Source organism: Oncorhynchus keta, unplaced genomic scaffold (assembly GCF_023373465.1).
Source record: "Oncorhynchus keta strain PuntledgeMale-10-30-2019 unplaced genomic scaffold, Oket_V2 Un_contig_16564_pilon_pilon, whole genome shotgun sequence".
Lineage (NCBI taxonomy): Eukaryota > Metazoa > Chordata > Actinopteri > Salmoniformes > Salmonidae > Oncorhynchus > Oncorhynchus keta.
In genome coordinates this window covers 10,970-31,639 of record NW_026279989.1, presented here as the reverse complement: position 1 = coordinate 31,639, position 20,670 = coordinate 10,970, and the positions used below count along the sequence as shown (strand labels likewise).

The following is a 20,670-nucleotide window of genomic DNA, read 5'->3' as shown; positions in this document are numbered from 1 at the left end:
GCGGGTTAGTGCTTCTAGAACTAGTGCTTGGTCCAGTAGACAGAACACAGCGGTCCGTCACCAACATGGAATGTTATGAAGTAGAGAAGAAGACAGGACAGCTTCCACTATCACTGGGCAGTGGAGCAGCCATCACTATCACTGGGCAGTGGAGCAGCCATCACTATCACTGGGCAGTGGAGCAGCCATCACTATCACTGGGCAGTGGAGCAGCCATCACTATCACTGGGCAGTGGAGCAGCCATCACTATCACTGGGTAGTGGAGCAGCCATCACTATCACTGGGCAGTGGAGCAGCCATCACTATCACTGGGCAGTGGAGCAGCCATCACTATGACTGGGCAGTGGAGCAGCCATTATTCAGTGGGCAGCCATCACTTGACTGGGCAGTGTCACTATGACTGGGGTGGAAGCCATCACTATGACTGAGTGGAGCAGAACTGAACATTATTCTTTTAAGTGTCCAGAGGGGAAGAAGGAGGGAGAGGGAGAGAGGGGGAGAGGGAGAGAGGGAGAGAGGGAGAGAGGGAGAGAGGGAGAGAGGGAGAGGGAGAGAGAGGAGAGAGAGAGAGAGAGAGAGAGAGAGGGAGAGAGAGAGAGGTTGGATGCGGTGGAGATATGGAGGTATGAGGGAAAACATAGGCAGTAGTAGTAACCCTTATAGGAAGACATTTAAGTTTTTTTGTTCTTCAGTTTGGGCCTCTCTCTCCCACCCAGAACAGATGGGATCTGGACCCACCGCAAGCCAAAAACACACATTCAGACCCGCACCGCAGGGATATAAAAATAAATAACGACCAATAATATGTACACACATGAATAAATACAAGACATTCACTCTGCTCTAAGATCCCCCCACCACCACCACCCCTTTGCAGCCAGCCCTCTATCAAGGACTCAGCTAGAGAGAGATAGAGGAGATGTGGGGGTAGTTTACATCCATATCCACTGTCATGGAGTTTCTGAAGACACATGAAATAAAGAGACGGTTCCTAGGTTGAAGTACTGCAATGGGCTGGCAGGGACTGCTAGAGCCCAGAGAGCTGACAGGGCATTAAGCACATTGATGAAATACCTATTACATTCTTCTGAGGTGAAATAACGTCCACATAGTTGAGGTTCAGGGGTACGGGGTGGGAGAGAGGTTCAGGGGTACGGGGTGGGAGAGAGATTCAGGGGTACGGGGTGGAGAGAGATCAGGGGGTATGGGGTGGGAGAGAGGTTCAGGGGGTACGGGGTGGTAGAGAGGTCAGGGGTATGGGGTGGGAGAGAGGTTCAGGGGTACGGGGTGGGAGAGAGGTTCAGGGGGTATGGGGTGGGAGAGAGGTTCAGGGGTACGGGGTGGGAGAGAGGTTCAGGGGTACGGGGTGGGAGAGAGGTTCAGGGGGTACGGGGTGGGAGAGAGGTTCAGGGGAGGTACAGGGGTGGGGTGGGGAGAGAGGTTCAGGGGTACGGGGTGGGAGAGAGGTTCAGGGGTACGGGATGGGAGAGAGGATCAGGGGTACGGGGGGGAGAGAGGTTCAGGGATTAATGGGGTGGGAGAGAGGTTCAGGGGTGGGAGAGAGGTTCAGGGGGTACTGGGGTGGGAGAGAGGTTCAGGGGGTACAGGGGTGGGAGAGAGGTTCAGGGATTAATGGGGTGGGAGAGAGGTTCAGGGGGTACGGGGTGGGAGAGAGGTTCAGGGGGTACGGGGTGGGAGAGATCAGGGGTACGGGGTGGGAGAGAGTCAGGGGTACGGGGTGGGAGAGGTTCAGGGGGTACGGGGTGGGAGAGAGGTTCAGGGGTTAATGGGGTGGGAGAGAGGTTCAGGGGTACGGGGTGGGAGAGAGGTTCAGGGGGTACGGGGTGGGAGAGGTTCAGGGGGTACGGGGTGGGAGAGAGGTCAGGGGTACGGGGTGGGAGAGAGGTTCAGGGTTACGGGGTGGGAGAGAGATCAGGGGGTGCGGGGTGGGAGAGAGGTCAGGGGGTACGGGGTGGGAGAGAGGTTCAGGGGTACGGGGGTGGGAGAGAGGTTCAGGGGGTACGGGGGGGGGAGAGGTTCAGGGGGCACGGGGTGGGAGAGAGGTTCAGGGGGTACGGGGTGGGAGAGAGGTTCAGGGTTACGGGGTGGGAGAGAGGTTCAGGGGCACGGGGTGGGAGAGAGGTTCAGGGGTACGGGGTGGGAGAGAGGTTCAGGGGGTACAGGGTGGGAGAGAGGTTCAGGGGGTACGGGGTGGAGAGAGGTTCAGGGGTACAGGGTGGGAGAGAGGTTCAGGGGGTACAGGGTGGGAGAGAGGTTCAGGGGGCACGGGGTGGGAGAGAGGTTCAGGGGTACGGGGTGGGAGAGAGATTCAGGGGTACGGGGTGGGAGAGAGGTTCAGGGGGTATGGGGTGGGAGAGAGGTTCAGGGGTATGGGTTGGGAGAGAGGTTCAGGGGGTACGGGGTAGGAGAGAGATTCAGGGGTACGGGGTGGGAGAGAGGTTCAGGGATTAATGGGGTGGGAGAGAGGTTCAGGGGTACGGGGTGGGAGAGAGGTTCAGGGGGTAAAGGGGTGGGAGAGAGGTTCAGGGTTAATGGGGTGGAGAGAGGTTCAGGGGTTAATGGGGTGGGAGAGAGGTTCAGGGTATGGGGTGGGAGGGGTAGAGAGGTTCAGGGGTGGGGTGGGAGAGAGGTTCAGGGGTACGGGGTGGGAGAGAGGTTCAGGGGTACGGGGTGGGAGAGAGGTTCAGGGGTACGGGTGGGAAAGAGGTTCAGGGGTACGGGGTGGGAGAGGTTCAGGGGGTACGGGGTGGGAGAGAGAGGTTCAGGGGGTACGGGGTGGGAGAGAGGTTCAGGGGTACGGGGTGGGAGAGAGGTTCAGGGGTACGGGGTGGGAGAGAGGTTCAGGGGTACGGGGTGGGAGAGAGATTCAGGAGGTACGGGGTAGGAGAGAGATTCAGGGGGGTACGGGGTGGGAGAGAGGAAGTTAAGAAGCTCCTATAGGCTGGCAGTTAGAGCTAAGTAGTTATAAGATGAGACGCTGATCTGAGTTCAGTTTTTCAGTATATCTCCTACTGGTTACGGCTCGGATTTGTTCAGGCAGGCTGATGCTAGATCTGTGCTGACGGTACCAGCGGGCAGTTTGAGCAGAGTGTGGAACAAGATAAGGGTGTGGTCTCGTTTTCCTGTCAGTGTGTTTATATTGTCTAGTACCAGTGGGCAGTTTGGCTACTATTGGACTACTGCAGCGAGCAGAGCTGAGCCTATAGACGACTACTGGACAGCTGAACAGTGACAAAGCCCAGACTAACGCCATGCAGTCACCGAACGGACGCTTCAACTCCCAACAGGAGAAGGAAGGGCAAGGGGTTGAGTTAGGAACAGATCTGTTTTGGGGGGAATGAGATGCCGGATCTCTGCTCTTACCAGAGTTTATGTGATCCATTCTGTACTCCCACAGTAGGGAGTCCAAGCCTTTTCAACATCAGAGAGGAGGGGTTTTTCCTCAGTCTTCTCCCCACTCTACTCTTTCCTTCCAGTCCCCCTGCACCTCTACAGCCAAGGAAGTCACTGTGGTAACGCCTGAAGGAGGCTATACATCCGTTCTCATCTTGGTGACGTTGACGTAGTTGGTGTTAGCCACTGTGTTAGAATTAGCTTGCTGATTTGCATTAGCCAACAGGGTGCAGTTTCCTGTCTTGAGGCTCTCTGCTCTGAAGTCCTCAGTGCTGTGGTTCAGTGCAGCCTCCTGTATCTCCATGTAGTCTGACTTACTGAGGGTGGATCCACCCCGCTGCGGCCGCTCTTCTTCAGGTCCTCGGCTGAGTCGGCCTTGGGGGCAACGGGAGTGTTCAGGTACTGCGCCTGCTCCGCCCTCCGTCTCTCGGTGGTAGAAGTAGTTGAAGTTGGACACGATGACGGGGACGGGCAGGGCGATGGTCAGCACGCCAGCGATGGCGCAGAGAGAGCCCACGATCTTCCCGCCGATGGTGGTGGGCACCATGTCGCGTAGCCGACGGTGGTCATAGAGACTACGGCCCACCAGAAGGCTTCTGGGATGCTGCTGAACTGTGAGTCCGCCTCGTCGGCCTCGGCGAAGTAGACAGCGCTGGAGAAGAGGATGACTCCGATGAAGAGGAAGAAGATGAGCAGACCCAGCTCCCGCATGCTGGCCTTCAGTGTCTGGCCCAGGATCTGGAGCCCCTTGGAGTGTCTGGACAGCTTGAAGATCCTGAACACCCTGACTAGACGGATGACCCTGAGGATGGCGAGGGACATGGCCTGCTGCCCAGCCTGCCCGTCCTCCGGTTTCTCTGCCAGCTCTGTGCCCAACGTGATGAAATATGGAATAATCGCCACAATATCGATGATATTCATAATGTTACCGAAGAACCCGGCTTTACTAGGACACGCCAAGAAGCGGACGAGGAACTCAAAGGAGAACCAGATGATGCAGAGCGTCTCCAGGATGAAGAAGGGATCAGTGAAGTAGGAAGACGTGTAGGAAGAGGTGGAGTTGTTGAAGGGCTGGAACACCTTGTTGCCATCGTCCTCTTCGTCGTTCGAACACGGGAGTGTCTCCAGGCAGAAGGACACGATAGAGATCAGGATCACCATGACGCTGATGATGGCGATGATACGGGCCGCGCCGGAACTCTCGGGATACTCGAACAGCAGCCACACCTGTTAAAGGTCAAAGGTCAATGTTTTTATTCATAAAATGTTACAGCAGACAGCAAATAGTCTCTGAGATGTACTTGATGTTAACAGTTTAGGTTAACTAGACACTAAAATGTGTGACATAAACCTTTACTAGTCCTAATGGACATGAACCTTATCTAGTCCTGATGGACATGAACCTTATCTAGTCCTGATGGACATGAACCTTAACTAGTCCTGATGGACATGAACCTTAACTAGTCCTGATGGACATGAACCTTAACTAGTCCTGATGGACATGAACCTTATCTAGTCCTGATGGACATGAACCTTAACTAGTCCTGATGGACATGAACCTTAACTAGTCCTGATGGACATGAACCTTAACTAGTCCTGATGGACATGAACCTTAACTAGTCCTGATGGACATGAACCTTAACTAGTCCTGATGGACATGAACCTTAACTAGTCCTGATGGACATGAACCTTAACTAGTCCTGATGGACATGAACCTTAACTAGACCTGATGGACATGAACCTTAACTAGACCTGATGGACATGAACCTTAACTAGTCCTGATGGACATGAACCTTAACTAGTCCTGATGGACATGAACCTTAACTAGTCCTGATGGACATGAACCTTAACTAGTCCTGATGGACATGAACCTTAACTAGTCCTGATGGACATGAACCTTAACTAGTCCTGATGGACATGAACCTTAACTAGTCCTGATGGACATGAACCTTAACTAGTCCTGATGGACATGAACCTTAACTAGTCCTGATGGACATGAACCTTAACTAGTCCTGATGGACATGAACCTTAACTAGTCCTGATGGACATGAACCTTAACTAGTCCTGATGGACATGAACCTTAACTAGTCCTGATGGACATGAACCTTAACTAGTCCTGATGGACATGAAACTTAACTAGTCCTGATGGACATGAACCTTAACTAGTCCTGATGGACATGAACCTTAACTAGTCCTGATGGACATGAACCTTAACTAGTCCTGATGGACATGAACCTTAACTAGTCCTGATGGACATGAACCTTAACTAGTCCTGATGGACATGAACCTTAACTAGTCCTGATGGACATGAACCTTAACTAGTCCTGATGGACATGAACCTTAACTAGTCCTGATGGACATGAACCTTAACTAGTCCTGATGGACATGAACCTTATCTAGTCCTGATGGACATGAACCTTAACTAGTCCTGATGGACATGAACCTTAACTAGTCCTGATGGACATGAACCTTAACTAGTCCTGATGGACATGAACCTTAACTAGTCCTGATGGACATGAACCTTAACTAGTCCTGATGGACATGAACCTTAACTAGTCCTGATGGACATGAACCTTAACTAGTCCTGATGGACATGAACCTTAACTAGTCCTGATGGACATGAACCTTAACTAGTCCTGATGGACATGAACCTTAACTAGTCCTGATGGACATGAACCTTAACTAGTCCTGATGGACATGAACCTTAACTAGTCCTGATGGACATGAACCTTAACTAGTCCTGATGGACATGAACCTTAACTAGTCCTGATGGACATGAACCTTAACTAGTCCTGATGGACATGAACCTTAACTAGTCCTGATGGACATGAACCTTAACTAGTCCTGATGGACATGAACCTTAACTAGTCCTGATGGACATGAACCTTAACTAGTCCTGATGGACATGAACCTTAACTAGTCCTGATGGACATGAACCTTAACTAGTCCTGATGGACATGAACCTTAACTAGTCCTGATGGACATGAACCTTAACTAGTCCTGATGGACATGAACCTTAACTAGTCCTGATGGACATGAACCTTAACTAGTCCTGATGGACATGAACCTTAACTAGTCCTGATGGACATGAACCTTAACTAGTCCTGATGGACATGAACCTTAACTAGTCCTGATGGACATGAACCTTAACTAGTCCTGATGGACATGAACCTTAACTAGTCCTGATGGACATGAACCTTAACTAGTCCTGATGGACATGAACCTTAACTAGTCCCGATGGACATGAACCTTAACTAGTCCTGATGGACATGAACCTTAACTAGTCCTGATGGACATGAACCTTAACTAGTCCTGATGGACATGAACCTTAACTAGTCCTGATGGACATGAACCTTATCTAGTCCTGATGGACATGAACCTTATCTAGTCCTGATGGACATGAACCTTATCTAGTCCTGATGGACATGAACCTTAACTAGTCCTGATGGACATGAACCTTAACTAGTCCTGATGGACATGAACCTTAACTAGTCCTGATGGACATGAACCTTATCTAGTCCTGATGGACATGAACCTTATCTAGTCCTGATGGACATGAACCTTAACTAGTCCTGATGGACATGAACCTTAACTAGTCCTGATGGACATGAACCTTAACTAGTCCTGATGGACATGAACCTTAACTAGTCCTGATGGACATGAACTTTAACTAGTCCTGATGGACATGAACCTTAACTAGTCCTGATGGACATGAACCTTAACTAGTCCTGATGGACATTAACATTAACTAGTCCTAATGGACATGAACCTTAACTAGTCCTGATGCCACTATTTATTTATTCAGGTCCCGTTCGGGTCTCTTATGTTCACCTTGACCACTGTTCAGCAGCACTGACAGCTGTGTTGAAATGACTGGAGTTTCCAACCTTCAAATTCATCATTTGACAAAGCATTTGTTTTGATTCACTGGTTTCAACTGGACGTAACCAAGTTTCAGATGAGTTGGGGAGGGAGGTTCAGGGGTATGGGGTGGGAGAGAGGTTCAGGGGTACGGGGTGGGAGAGAGGTTCAGGGGTATGGGGTGGGAGAGAGGTTCAGGGGCACGGGATGGGAGAGAGGTTCAGGGGTACGGGGTAGGAGAGAGGTTCAGGGGGTAATGGGTGGGAGAGAGGTTCAGGGGGTACGGGGTGGGAGAGAGGTTCAGGGGTACGGGGTAGGAGAGAGGTTCAGGGGGTACGGGGTGGGAGAGAGGTTCAGGGGGTGGGGTGGGAGAGAGGTTCAGGGGGTACGGGGTGGGAGAGAGGTTCAGGGGTACGGGGTGGGAGAGAGGTTCAGGGGTACGGGGTGGGAGAGAGGTTCAGGGGTACGGGGTGGGAGAGAGGTTCAGGGGTACGGGGTGGGAGAGAGGTTCAGGGGGGCACGGGTGGAAGAGAGGTTCCGAGGGTACGGGGTAGGAGAGAGGTTCAGGGGTACGGGGTGGGAGAGAGGTTCAGGGATTAATGGGGTGGGAGAGAGGTTCAGGGGGTACGGGGTGGGAGAGAGGTTCAGGGGGTACGGGGTGGGAGAGAGGTTCAGGGGGTACGGGGTGGGAGAGAGGTTCAGGGGTACGGGGTGGGAGAGAGGTTCAGGGGGTACGGGGTGGGAGAGAGGTTCAGGGGTACGGGGTAGGAGACAGGTTCAGCGGGTACGGGGTGGAGAGAGGTTCAGGGGGTACGGGGGTAGGAGAGAGGGTTCAGGGGTACGGGGTGGGAGAGAGGTTCAGGGGTACGGGGTGGGAGAGAGGTTCAGGGGGTACGGGGTGGGAGAGAGGTTCAGGGATTAATGGGGTGGGAGAGAGGTTCAGGGGTACGGGGTGGGAGAGAGGTTCAGGGGGCACGGGGGTGGAGAGAGGTTCAGGATTAATGGGGTGGGAGAGAGGTTCAGGGGTACGGGGTGGGAGAGAGGTTCAGGGGGTACGGGGTGGGAGAGAGGTTCAGGGGGTACGGGGTAGGAGACAGGTTCAGGGGGTACGGGGTAGAGAGAGGTTCAGGGGTACGGGGTGGGAGAGAGGGTTCAGGGGCACGGGGTGGGAGAGAGGTTCAGGGGGTACGGGGTGGGAGAGAGGTTCAGGGATTAATGGGGTGGGAGAGAGGTTCAGGGGTACGGGGTGGGAGAGAGTTCAGGGGTACGGGGTGGGAGAGAGGTTCAGGATTAATGGGGTGGGAGAGAGGTTCAGGGGTACGGGGTGGGAGAGAGGTTCAGGGGTACGGGGTGGGAGAGGTTCAGGATTAATGGGGTGGGAGAGAGGTTCAGGGGGGTACGGGGTGGGAGGGAGGTTCAGGTTACGGGGTGGGAGAGAGGTTCAGGGGTACGGGGTGGGAGAGAGGTTCAGGGGCACGGGGTGGGAGAGAGGTTCAGGCGTACGGGGTGGGAGAGAGGTTCAGGGGTACGGGGTGGGAGAGAGGTTCAGGGGTACGGGGTGGAGAGAGGTTCAGGGGTACGGGTGGGAGAGAGGTTCAGGGGGTACGGGGTGGGAGAGGTTCAGGGGTACGGGTTGGGAGAGAGGTTCAGGGGGTACGGGGTGGGAGGAGCAATCAAGAAGCAACTCAGTTGCAAGCAGCTAAAATGTCTTTTCAAATTGTAACTGCAGCCTAAAAATAAAAACACAAACAAAAAGCATACATCATTAGAATGTACCTGTCTCTGGAACTCGTTCTCTGGAAGAGGTCGCTCTTCCTCCTTGATGAAGCCCTCATCCTCCCTGAAGATCTCGATGGCCTCCTCTCCCAGCTCGTAGAAGCGGATCTCCTCAGAGAAGATGTCAAGAGTGACGTTCACCGGCCGACGAGTCTCCCTCCTGACTGGTAGTAGTAGAGGATGGCGTCGAAGCTGGGCCGGTTCCTGTCGAAGAAATACTCGTTCCTCAGAGGGTCAAAGTACCTGGAGAAAGAGAGGGGGGGGGTGTTGAATGATGTTCTAATACTTCATAGATTTTATTGCTGAAGTATTACCGATTACGACATAGAAATGGAAAGGTAATTTCGGGTTGAGCAAACATTTTCAGTGTTTACTGTGAACGCAGTCGCCACTAACAACAGGAACATTGCTTTTAAATTCCAATCACGCATCCAATTTCTGCTAAACGGAATGAAAAGAGCCCTCAATGTCAGTAGTAGATACAAGCAGAAAGAAATTACAATATTCAACCTTATTAAAGAGTTATCAGTATAAGAGTACTATCTAACCTCATTCTCTTCTAGGAGTTAACATACAGTATAACCAATATTACTAAAGGACTATAGTCACCTCATTCTCTTCTAGGAGTTAACATACAGTATAACCAATATTACTAAAGGACTATAGTCACCTCATTCTCTTCTTTAACATACAGTATAACCAATATTACTAAAGGGGTCCCCAGCAGGGTCTCAGGGAACTGGGAGAGGGTCTTCAGTTGAGTCTCGATTCAGCCCAGAGATGTTGACGACCACGCGCTCACAGCACTCGTAGTCCGGTTCTGGCTCGTACGGGTCACCGGGATGGGCCGCCGCCTGGTCCCCAGGTCACCTGTAGCCCGTCATGGTGGAGGAAGAGGACGGAGCCTGCAGCGTTAAGACAGGGAGAGGGAGAGGTCAGAAGGGATGATAGGTTGGGATGATATGGTGATAGGATAAAATGACAGGTTTATAGGATAGGATGATAGGGTTATATGATGATATGATATGATGATAAGATATGATGATAGGATAGGATGATAAGATATGATGATAGGATATGATGATAGGATAGGATGATGGGATAGGATGATAGGATATGATGATAGGATAGGATGATGTGATATGATGATAGGATAGGATGATAAGATATGATGATAGGATATGATGATAGGATAGGATGATAAGATATGATGATAGGATATGATGATAGGATAGGATGATGTGATATGATGATAGGATATGATGATAGGATAGGATGATAGGATATGATGATAGGATAGGATGATAGGATATGATGATAGGATAGGATGATGTGATATGATGATAGGATAGGATGATAAGATATGATGATAGGATATGATGATAGGATAGGATGATAAGATATGATGATAGGATATGATGATAGGATAGGATGATAGGATATGATGATAGGATAGGATGATGTGATATGATGATAGGATATGATGATAGGATATGATGATAGGATATGATGATAGGATATGATGATAGGATAGGATGATAGATATGATGATAGGATATGATGATGTGATATGATGATATGATGATAGGATAGGATAGATAGGATGATAAGATATGATGATGTGATATATGATGATAGGATATGATGATAGGATATGATGATAGGATATGATGATAGGATATGATGATAGGATATGATGATAGGATATGATGATAGGATATGATGATAGGATATGATGATAGGATATGATGATAGGATATGATGATGTGATATGATGATATGATGATAGGATAGGATGATAGGATGATAAGATATGATGATAAGATGATAAAATAGGATTATAGGATATGAGGATTGGATGATAGGATGATAAGATAGGATGATAGGATATGATGATAGGATAGGATGATAAGATAGGATGATAAGATAGGATGATAAGATAGGATGATAGGATGATAAGATATGATGATAAGATGATAAAATAGGATGATAGGATATGAGGATTGGATGATAGGATGATAAGATAGGATGATGGGATTGGATGATAAAATAGGACTTTAGGATATGATGATAGGATATGATGATAGGATATGATGATAGGATAGGATGATAAGATAGGATGATAAGATAGGATGATAGGATGATAGGATGATAGGATATGATGATAGGATAGGATGATATGATATGATGATAGGATGATAGGATATGATGATATGATGATAGGATATGATGATAAGATGATAAAATAGGATGATAGGATATGAGGATTGGATGATAGGATGATAAGATAGGATGATGGGATTGGATGATAAAATAGGACTTTAGGATATGATGATAGGATAGGATGATAGCATTGGATGATAGGATTGGATGATAGGATTTGATGATAAAACAGGATAAGATAATAGGATGGTTAGATATGACTCACAAATTGACAAACACAACATAAAAACGGTGAATCACGTCACTTCAACGGACACCACCACACCCAGTCCTGGACTGAAAAGCACTTTACACGGACATGCTCCATGTTATGTTATCAGATGTTTTTGGGGATCGTCTCTACATTGTGAATAATGTGACGACGCCATCCTGTCTGCTTGTATAAGTGATTACTGGTAATGAGTTTCTCTTTCATACGAGCCACTGATCAATAGTATCCCCAGTCCGACCGAATCATCTCTCTTATAGGCCAATAAGACCACCAGAATAACCTGATTAGACGCTGAGAACTCCATCCATTCCATACAATCTCTACGTGATAGATACACTTTGTCTGCATCCTGAAATGGCACCCTATTCCCTATATAGTGCACTACTTTTGACCAGGGCCCATAGGGTAGGGCCAATAGGTATAACCCAGGTCAAAAGTAGTGGACTAAGGGAGCCATTTGGGATGCAGCCAATACATTAGTCTCCAATTACCACATCTATCCAAGGTCTGAGATGGTTCTCTAAATGCTGCAGAGAGGGGAAGCATGCAGTTGTTGATGTGTCCATCCTCAACTGGCACCCTATTCCCCACCTAGTGCACTACTTCTGACAACAGCCATATGGGCCCTGGTCAAAAGTAGTGCACTACTTCTGACAACAGCCATATGGGCCCTGGTCAAAAGTAGTGCACTACTTCTGACAACAGCCATATGGGCCCAGGTCAAAAGTAGTGCACTACTTCTGACAACAGCCATATGGGCCCTGGTCAAAAGTAGTGCACTATAGGGAATGGGGTGCCATTTGGGACAAACTTGGTGTCTATTTTCCATAATGGGAGCAGATTGGTAATATTTGATCTGTTAAAGGACTGTCTGTAGCAACCGAGAGGAGCTGGGTCTGCATTATTGAAGAAGTCTGAATGAAATATTAAATCAGAGACAAATTGGTTCAGAATTATCCTCGATGGTTTATGAATCACAGGCTGACACACTAATATTATATCACCTTTACCAGTGTCACGGCCGGCGAAAGAAGGGACCAGAGTGGTGAACGTACATTTTCCTTTTATTTTAATAAATACCGCCAACAAACAAGAAACAGCTGTGAAGCTTACAGGGCTAAAAGACAACTACCCACACTGAAAGGAGGGAAATGGCTGCCTAAGTATGGTTACCAATCAGAGACAACGATAGACAGCTGTCCCTGATTGAGAACCATACCCGGCCAAAACATAGAAATACAAAATCATAGAAAAGAAAACATTAGAATGCCCACCCCACATCACACCCTGACCTAACCAAATAGAGACATAAAACGTCTCTCTAAGGACAACCAGTTTAAATAGTATAAAAATAAATACACGTTAGTAATAAAATGTAAATAAATAAAATAACATGTATAAATCACCACCTAACATACACACCAGTATCACATCACCACCTGAAATACACACCAGTATCACATCACCACCTGAAATACACACCAGTATCACACCACCACCTGAAATACACACCAGTATGACACCACCACCTGAAATACACACCAGTATCACAGCACCACCTGAAATACACACCAGTATCACATCACCACCTGAAATACACACCAGTATCACACCACCACCTGAAATACACACCAGTATCACAGCACCACCTGAAATACACACCAGTATCACAGCACCACCTGAAATACACACCAGTATCACAGCACCACCTGAAATACACACCAGTATCACATCACCACCTGAAATACACACCAGTATGACATCACCACCTGAAATACACACCAGTATCACACCACCACCTGAAATACACACCAGTATCACAGCACCACCTGAAATACACACCAGTATCACAGCACCACCTGAAATACACACCAGTATCACAGCACCACCTGAAATACACACCAGTATCACATCACCACCTGAAATACACACCAGTATCACATCACCACCTGAAATACACACCAGTATCACACCACCACCTGAAATACACACCAGTATCACACCACCACCTGAAATACACCAGTATCACACCACCACCTGAAATACACACCAGTATCACACCACCACCTGAAATACACACCAGTATCACAGCACCACCTGAAATACACACCAGTATCACACCACCTGAAATAGACACCAGTATGACACCACCACCTGAAATACACACCAGTATCACACCACCACCTGAAATACACACCAGTATCACACCACCTGAAATAGACACCAGTATGACACCACCACCTGAAATACACACCAGTATCACATCACCACCTGAAATACACACCAGTATCACATCACCACCTGAAATACACACCAGTATCACACCACCACCTGAAATACACACCAGTATCACACCACCACCTGAAATACACACCAGTATCACAGCACCACCTGAAATACACACCAGTATCACATCACCACCTGAAATACACACCAGTATCACACCACCACCTGAAATACACACCAGTATCACACCACCACCTGAAATACACACCAGTATGACATCACCACCTGAAATACACACCAGTATGACATCACCACCTGAAATACACACCAGTATGACATCACCACCTGAAATACACACCAGTATGACATCACCACCTGAAATACACACCCAGTATCACACCACCACCTGAAATACACACCAGTATGACATCACCACCTGAAATACACACCAGTATGACACCACCACCTGAAATACACACCAGTATCACACCACCACCTGAAATACACACCAGTATCACACCACCACCTGAAATACACACCAGTATGACATCACCACCTGAAATACACACCAGTATCACACCACCACCTGAAATACACACCAGTATGACATCACCACCTGAAATACACACCAGTATCACATCACCACCTGAAATACACACCAGTATCACACCACCACCTGAAATACACACCAGTATCACAGCACCACCTGAAATACACACCAGTATGACATCACCACCTGAAATACACACCAGTATCACACCACCACCTGAAATACACACCAGTATGACATCACCACCTGAAATACACACCAGTATCACATCACCACCTGAAATACACACCAGTATCACAGCACCACCTGAAATACACACCAGTATCACACCACCACCTGAAATACACACCAGTATCACACCACCACCTGAAATACACACCAGTATGACATCACCACCTGAAATACACACCAGTATCACATCACCACCTGAAATACACACCAGTATGACACCACCTGAAATACACACCAGTATCACATCACCACCTGAAATACACACCAGTATCACACCACCACCTGAAATACACACCAGTATCACAGCACCACCTGAAATACACACCAGTATGACATCACCACCTGAAATACACACCAGTATCACAGCACCACCTGAAATACACACCAGTATGACATCACCACCTGAAATACACACCAGTATCACATCACCACCTGAAATACACACCAGTATCACATCACCACCTGAAATACACACCAGTATCACATCACCACCTGAAATACACACCAGTATCACAGCACCACCTGAAATACACACCAGTATGACACCACCACCTGAAATACACACCAGTATCACAGCACCACCTGAAATACACACCAGTATCACACCACCACCTGAAATACACACCAGTATCACATCACCACCTGAAATACACACCAGTATCACATCACCACCTGAAATACACACCAGTATCACATCACCACCTGAAATACACACCAGTATCACATCACCACCTGAAATACACACCAGTATCACATCACCACCTGAAATACACACCAGTATGACACCACCACCTGAAATACACACCAGTATCACATCACCACCTGAAATACACACCAGTATCACACCACCACCTGAAATACACACCAGTATGACATCACCACCTGAAATACACACCAGTATCACAGCACCACCTGAAATACACACCAGTATCACATCACCACCTGAAATACACACCAGTATCACAGCACCACCTGAAATACACACCAGTATGACATCACCACCTGAAATACACACCAGTATCACATCACCACCTGAAATACACACCAGTATGACACCACCACCTGAAATACACACCAGTATGACACCACCACCTGAAATACACACCAGTATGACACCACCACCTGAAATACACACCAGTATCACACCACCTGGAATGGACACCAGTATGACACCACCACCTGAAATACACACCAGTATCACACCACCACCTGAAATACACACCAGTATCACACCACCTGAAATGGACACCAGTATGACACCACCACCTGAAATACACACCAGTATCACACCACCACCTGAAATACACACCAGTGTGACATCACCACCTGAAATACACACCAGTATCACACCACCTGAAATACACACCAGTATGACACCACCACCTGAAATACACACCAGTATCACACCACCACCTGAAATACACACCAGTATGACATCACCACCTGAAATATACACCAGTATCACATCACCACCTGAAATACACACCAGTATGACATCACCACCTGAAATACACACAGTATCACATCACCACCTGAAATACACACCAGTATCACATCACCACCTGAAATACACACCAGTATGACACCACCACCTGAAATACACACCAGTATGACATCTCCACCTGAAATACACACCAGTATCACATCTCCACCTGGAAATACACACCAGTATCACATCACCACCTGAAATACACACCAGTATCACATCTCCACCTGAAATACACACCAGTGTGACATCACCACCTGAAATACACACCAGTATCACATCACCACCTGAAATATACACCAGTATCACATCACCACCTGAAATACACACCAGTGTGACACCACCACCTGGAAATACACACCCAGTATCACAGCACCACCTGAAATACACACCAGTATCACACCACCACCTGAAATACACACCAGCATGACATCACCACCTGAAATACACACCAGTATCACACCACCACCTGAAATACACACCAGTATCACAGCACCACCTGAAATACACACCAGTATCACAGCACCACCTGAAATACACACCAGTATCACATCACCACCTGAAATACACACCAGTGTGACATCACCACCTGAAATACACACCAGTATGACATCACCACCTGAAATACACACCAGTATCACATCACCACCTGAAATACACACCAGTATGACATCACCACCTGAAATACACACCAGTATCACATCACCACCTGAAATACACACCAGTATCACACCACCTGAAATACACCAGTATCACATCACCACCTGAAATACACACCAGTATGACACCACCTGAAATACACACCAGTATGACATCACCACCTGAAATACACACCAGTATGACATCACCACCTGAAATACACACCAGTATCACAGCACCACCTGAAATACACACCCAGTATGACACCACCTGAAATACACACCAGCATCACACCACCACCTGAAATACACACCAGTATCACAGCACCACCTGAAATACACACCAGTATGACACCACCTGAAATACACACCAGTATCACACCACCACCTGAAATACACACCAGCATCACAGCACCACCTGAAATACACACCAGTATCACACCACCACCTGAAATACACACCAGTATCACATCACCACCTGAAATACACACCAGTATCACACCACCTGAAATACACACCAGTATCACATCTCCACCTGAAATACACACCAGTATCACATCACCACCTGAAATACACACCAGTATGACACCACCACCCTGAAATACACACCAGTATCACACCACCACCTGAAATACACACCAGTATGACACCACCTGAAATACACACCAGCATCACATCACCACCTGAAATACACACCAGTATGACACCACCTGAAATACACACAGTATGACATCACCACCTGAAATACACACCAGTATGACATCACCACCTGAAATACACACCAGTATCACAGCACCACCTGAAATACACACCAGTATGACACCACCACCTGAAATACACACCAGTATCACAGCACCACCTGAAATACACACCAGTATGACATCACCACCTGAAATACACACCAGTATGACACCACCTGAAATACACACCAGTATCACATCACCACCTGAAATACACACACAGTATCACAGCACCACCTGAAATACACACCAGTATGACATCACCACCTGAAATACACACCAGTATCACAGCACCACCTGAAATACACACCAGTATGACACCACCACCTGAAATACACACCAGCATCACAGCACCACCTGAAATACACACCAGTATGACATCACTACCTGAAATACACACCAGCATCACAGCACCACCTGAAATACACACCAGTATGACATCACCACCTGAAATACACACCAGTATGACATCACCACCTGAAATACACACCAGCATCACACCACCACCTGAAATACACACCAGTATCACACCACCTGAAATACACACCAGTATGACATCACCACCTGAAATACACACCAGTATGACATCACCACCTGAAATACACACCAGTATGACATCACCACCTGAAATACACACCCAGTATGACACCACCACCTGAAATACACACCAGTATCACACCCACGGTAACGATGGAGCCTGACCCGCTGACAGACGGCTATGTATCCCGTCCATCGGGGAGGGGGAGGGCTGTCTACCTTGGAGCCCTCGCCACCCGCTTCAGCCTGTGCTGCCTCTGCCGGCCATCGGTTGGTACCCGTTCTGTAGGTGAAGGGGTGACGGTGGTGGTGCGCAGGGAGGGACACTTTTCATAAAGAGAGCACTTCTTAAAATATGGCTCAGAGATGCAGGGATCAGCAGAATGAGACACCCCTCTTACACCCGTTCTCCCTGTCCTGTAGAACATCACGATGCTGCCTTGAACAGCAGTAGGGTAATGTAGCTAGTCCTGTAGAACATCATGACGCTGCCTTGAACAGCAGTAGGGTAATGTAGCTAGTCCTGTAGAACATCATGACGCTGCCTTGAACAGCAGTGTTGCAGCCGTAGCCAGTGGCCTGCAGTAAGCAGTCCTGCAGAACATCATGACGCTGCCTGAACAGCAGTAGGGCAATGTAGCTAGTCCTGTAGAACATCATGACTGCCTTGAACAGCAGTAGGGTAATGTAGCTAGTCCTGTAGAACATCATGACTGCCTTGAACAGCAGTAGGGTAATGTAGCTAGTCCTGTAGAACATCATGACTGCCTTGAACAGCAGTAGGGTAATGTAGCTAGTCCTGTAGAACATCGCTGATTTTCTGCCTTGAACAGCAGTAGGCAATGTAGCCAGTCCTGCAGAACATCATGACTGCCTTGAACAGCAGTAGGCAATGTAGCTAGTCCTGTAGAACATCATGACTGCCTTGAACAGCAGTAGGGGCAATACTGTGAAGACACAGAGCAGGCAGTGGCGGCCCGGCAGGTAACTATGGTTTATGATCATAGATCCATGCATACAGACAGAAGGTCTTACTGTGAAGACACAGGGCAGGGTAGTGTCGGCCCGGCAGGTAACTATGGTTTATGATCATAGATCCATGCATGCAGACAGAAGGTCTTACTGTGAAGACACAGGGCAGGGTAGTGTCGGTTGACAGGTAGCATGGTTTATGATCATAGATCCATGCATACAGACAGAAGGTCTTACTGTGAAGACACAGGGCAGGGTAGTGTCGGCCCGGCAGGTAACTATGGTTTATGATCATAGATCCACGCATACAGACAGAAGGTCTTACTGTGAAGACACAGGCAGGGTAGTGGCCGGCCCGGCAGGTAACTATGGTTTATGATCATAGATCCATGCATACAGACAGAAGGTCTACTGTGAAGACACAGGGCAGGGTAGTATCGGCCCGGCAGGTAACTATGGTTTTTATGATCATAGATCCACGCATACAGACAGAAGGTCTTACTGTGAAGACACAGGGCAGGGTAGTGGCGGACCCGGCAGGTACCTATGGTTTATGATCATAGATCCATGCATACAGACAGAAGGTCTTACTTTGAAGACACAGAGCAGAATGGTATGGCCCCGGCAGGTAACTATGGTTTATGATCATAGATCCATGCATACAGACAGAAGGTCTTACTGTGAAGACACAGGGCAGGGTAGTGGCGTGCCCGGCAGGTAGGTTTATGGATCCATGGACAGAAGGTCTTACTGTGAAGACACAGGGCAGGTAGTACTGCCCGCAGGTAACTTATGATCATGGAAGGTTGTTATTTTACCATGTGGTCACAAAATGATATGCATTAGCTTGGCTTTCTTCAGCACCACTATTACCACATCTATATGATGGGGAAGAGCCATTGATACACAAAGTAATGATGATAGCGATAATCGGATCCATTTCAGTCTGAATTTCATCATCCGTGAACACAGTCCCTTCATGTTCTCTGTTAGTGTTTTCAGTAGGGATGAAAACATCAGAGCTATATTATATATGTGATGAGAGACACACACCTGTTCGCCCTGTGGGCGCAGGAAACTATCGTCATCATCATCACCATCATCACCATCATCGTCATCATCACCGTTACTATTATCATCATCAACATCCTGTTGTCTGTCTTACTGACCGTAACGAAAAAGTTTGTTCTCTATTAGCAGCAGAGGAACTTACAAACCAGGTGGCAGAACCAGGCTAGAACCAGGCTAGAACCAGCCAGTGCCCGTTAGGAGCGGCAGGTGTCTCTGACAACATGCTCTACTGCCGCGGCACCTCTCTCTCTCCGGGGCGGTTCATCATATCAGATAGACAGGCAGAACACAGCAGGCTCCATGCACTATGCTCATAGCAGCTCACAGCAGCTGCCGATTCAGTCATAATCAGCCTAGTTAGTCGAGCTCGCCGCTCTCTAGGCATTCAGCATTCAGAGAGAGAAGACATGCAGCAATCACCCTAATGCCGCTCTCCCTGCCGCGGTGCTCCGCCTCGATGCTCTCTCGGCTGGTGAAGGGTTGATACTGGGGACCCGCCGCGATGCTCTCTCCGCTGTGGTTGATGCTGGGGTCCTGACTCGTCTCCTCCTCATAAACACTGAAAATGTATCCTTATTTGTTGCTCTCCGCCCTTTCTCTCCGGAGCTCGCTACAAGTTAAACAGACACGATGTATCTAATGTAACCCCGTCCCCTGACTGTCTGTCTGTTTCTCTCTCTCTCTTTCTCTCTCTCTGTTTCTCTCACGGCTCTCACAATTCGCCATCATTCAG

At 48.3% G+C, this 20,670-nt stretch overlaps 1 pseudogene; it reads right to left on the bottom strand.

The window, feature by feature from the left end:
- Window positions 1–3,063: 3,063 nt before the first annotated feature.
- On the bottom strand, window positions 3,064–19,060 carry LOC127919404 (potassium voltage-gated channel subfamily A member 2-like; annotated as a pseudogene).
- Between the last annotated feature and the right edge of the window lie 1,610 nt (window positions 19,061–20,670).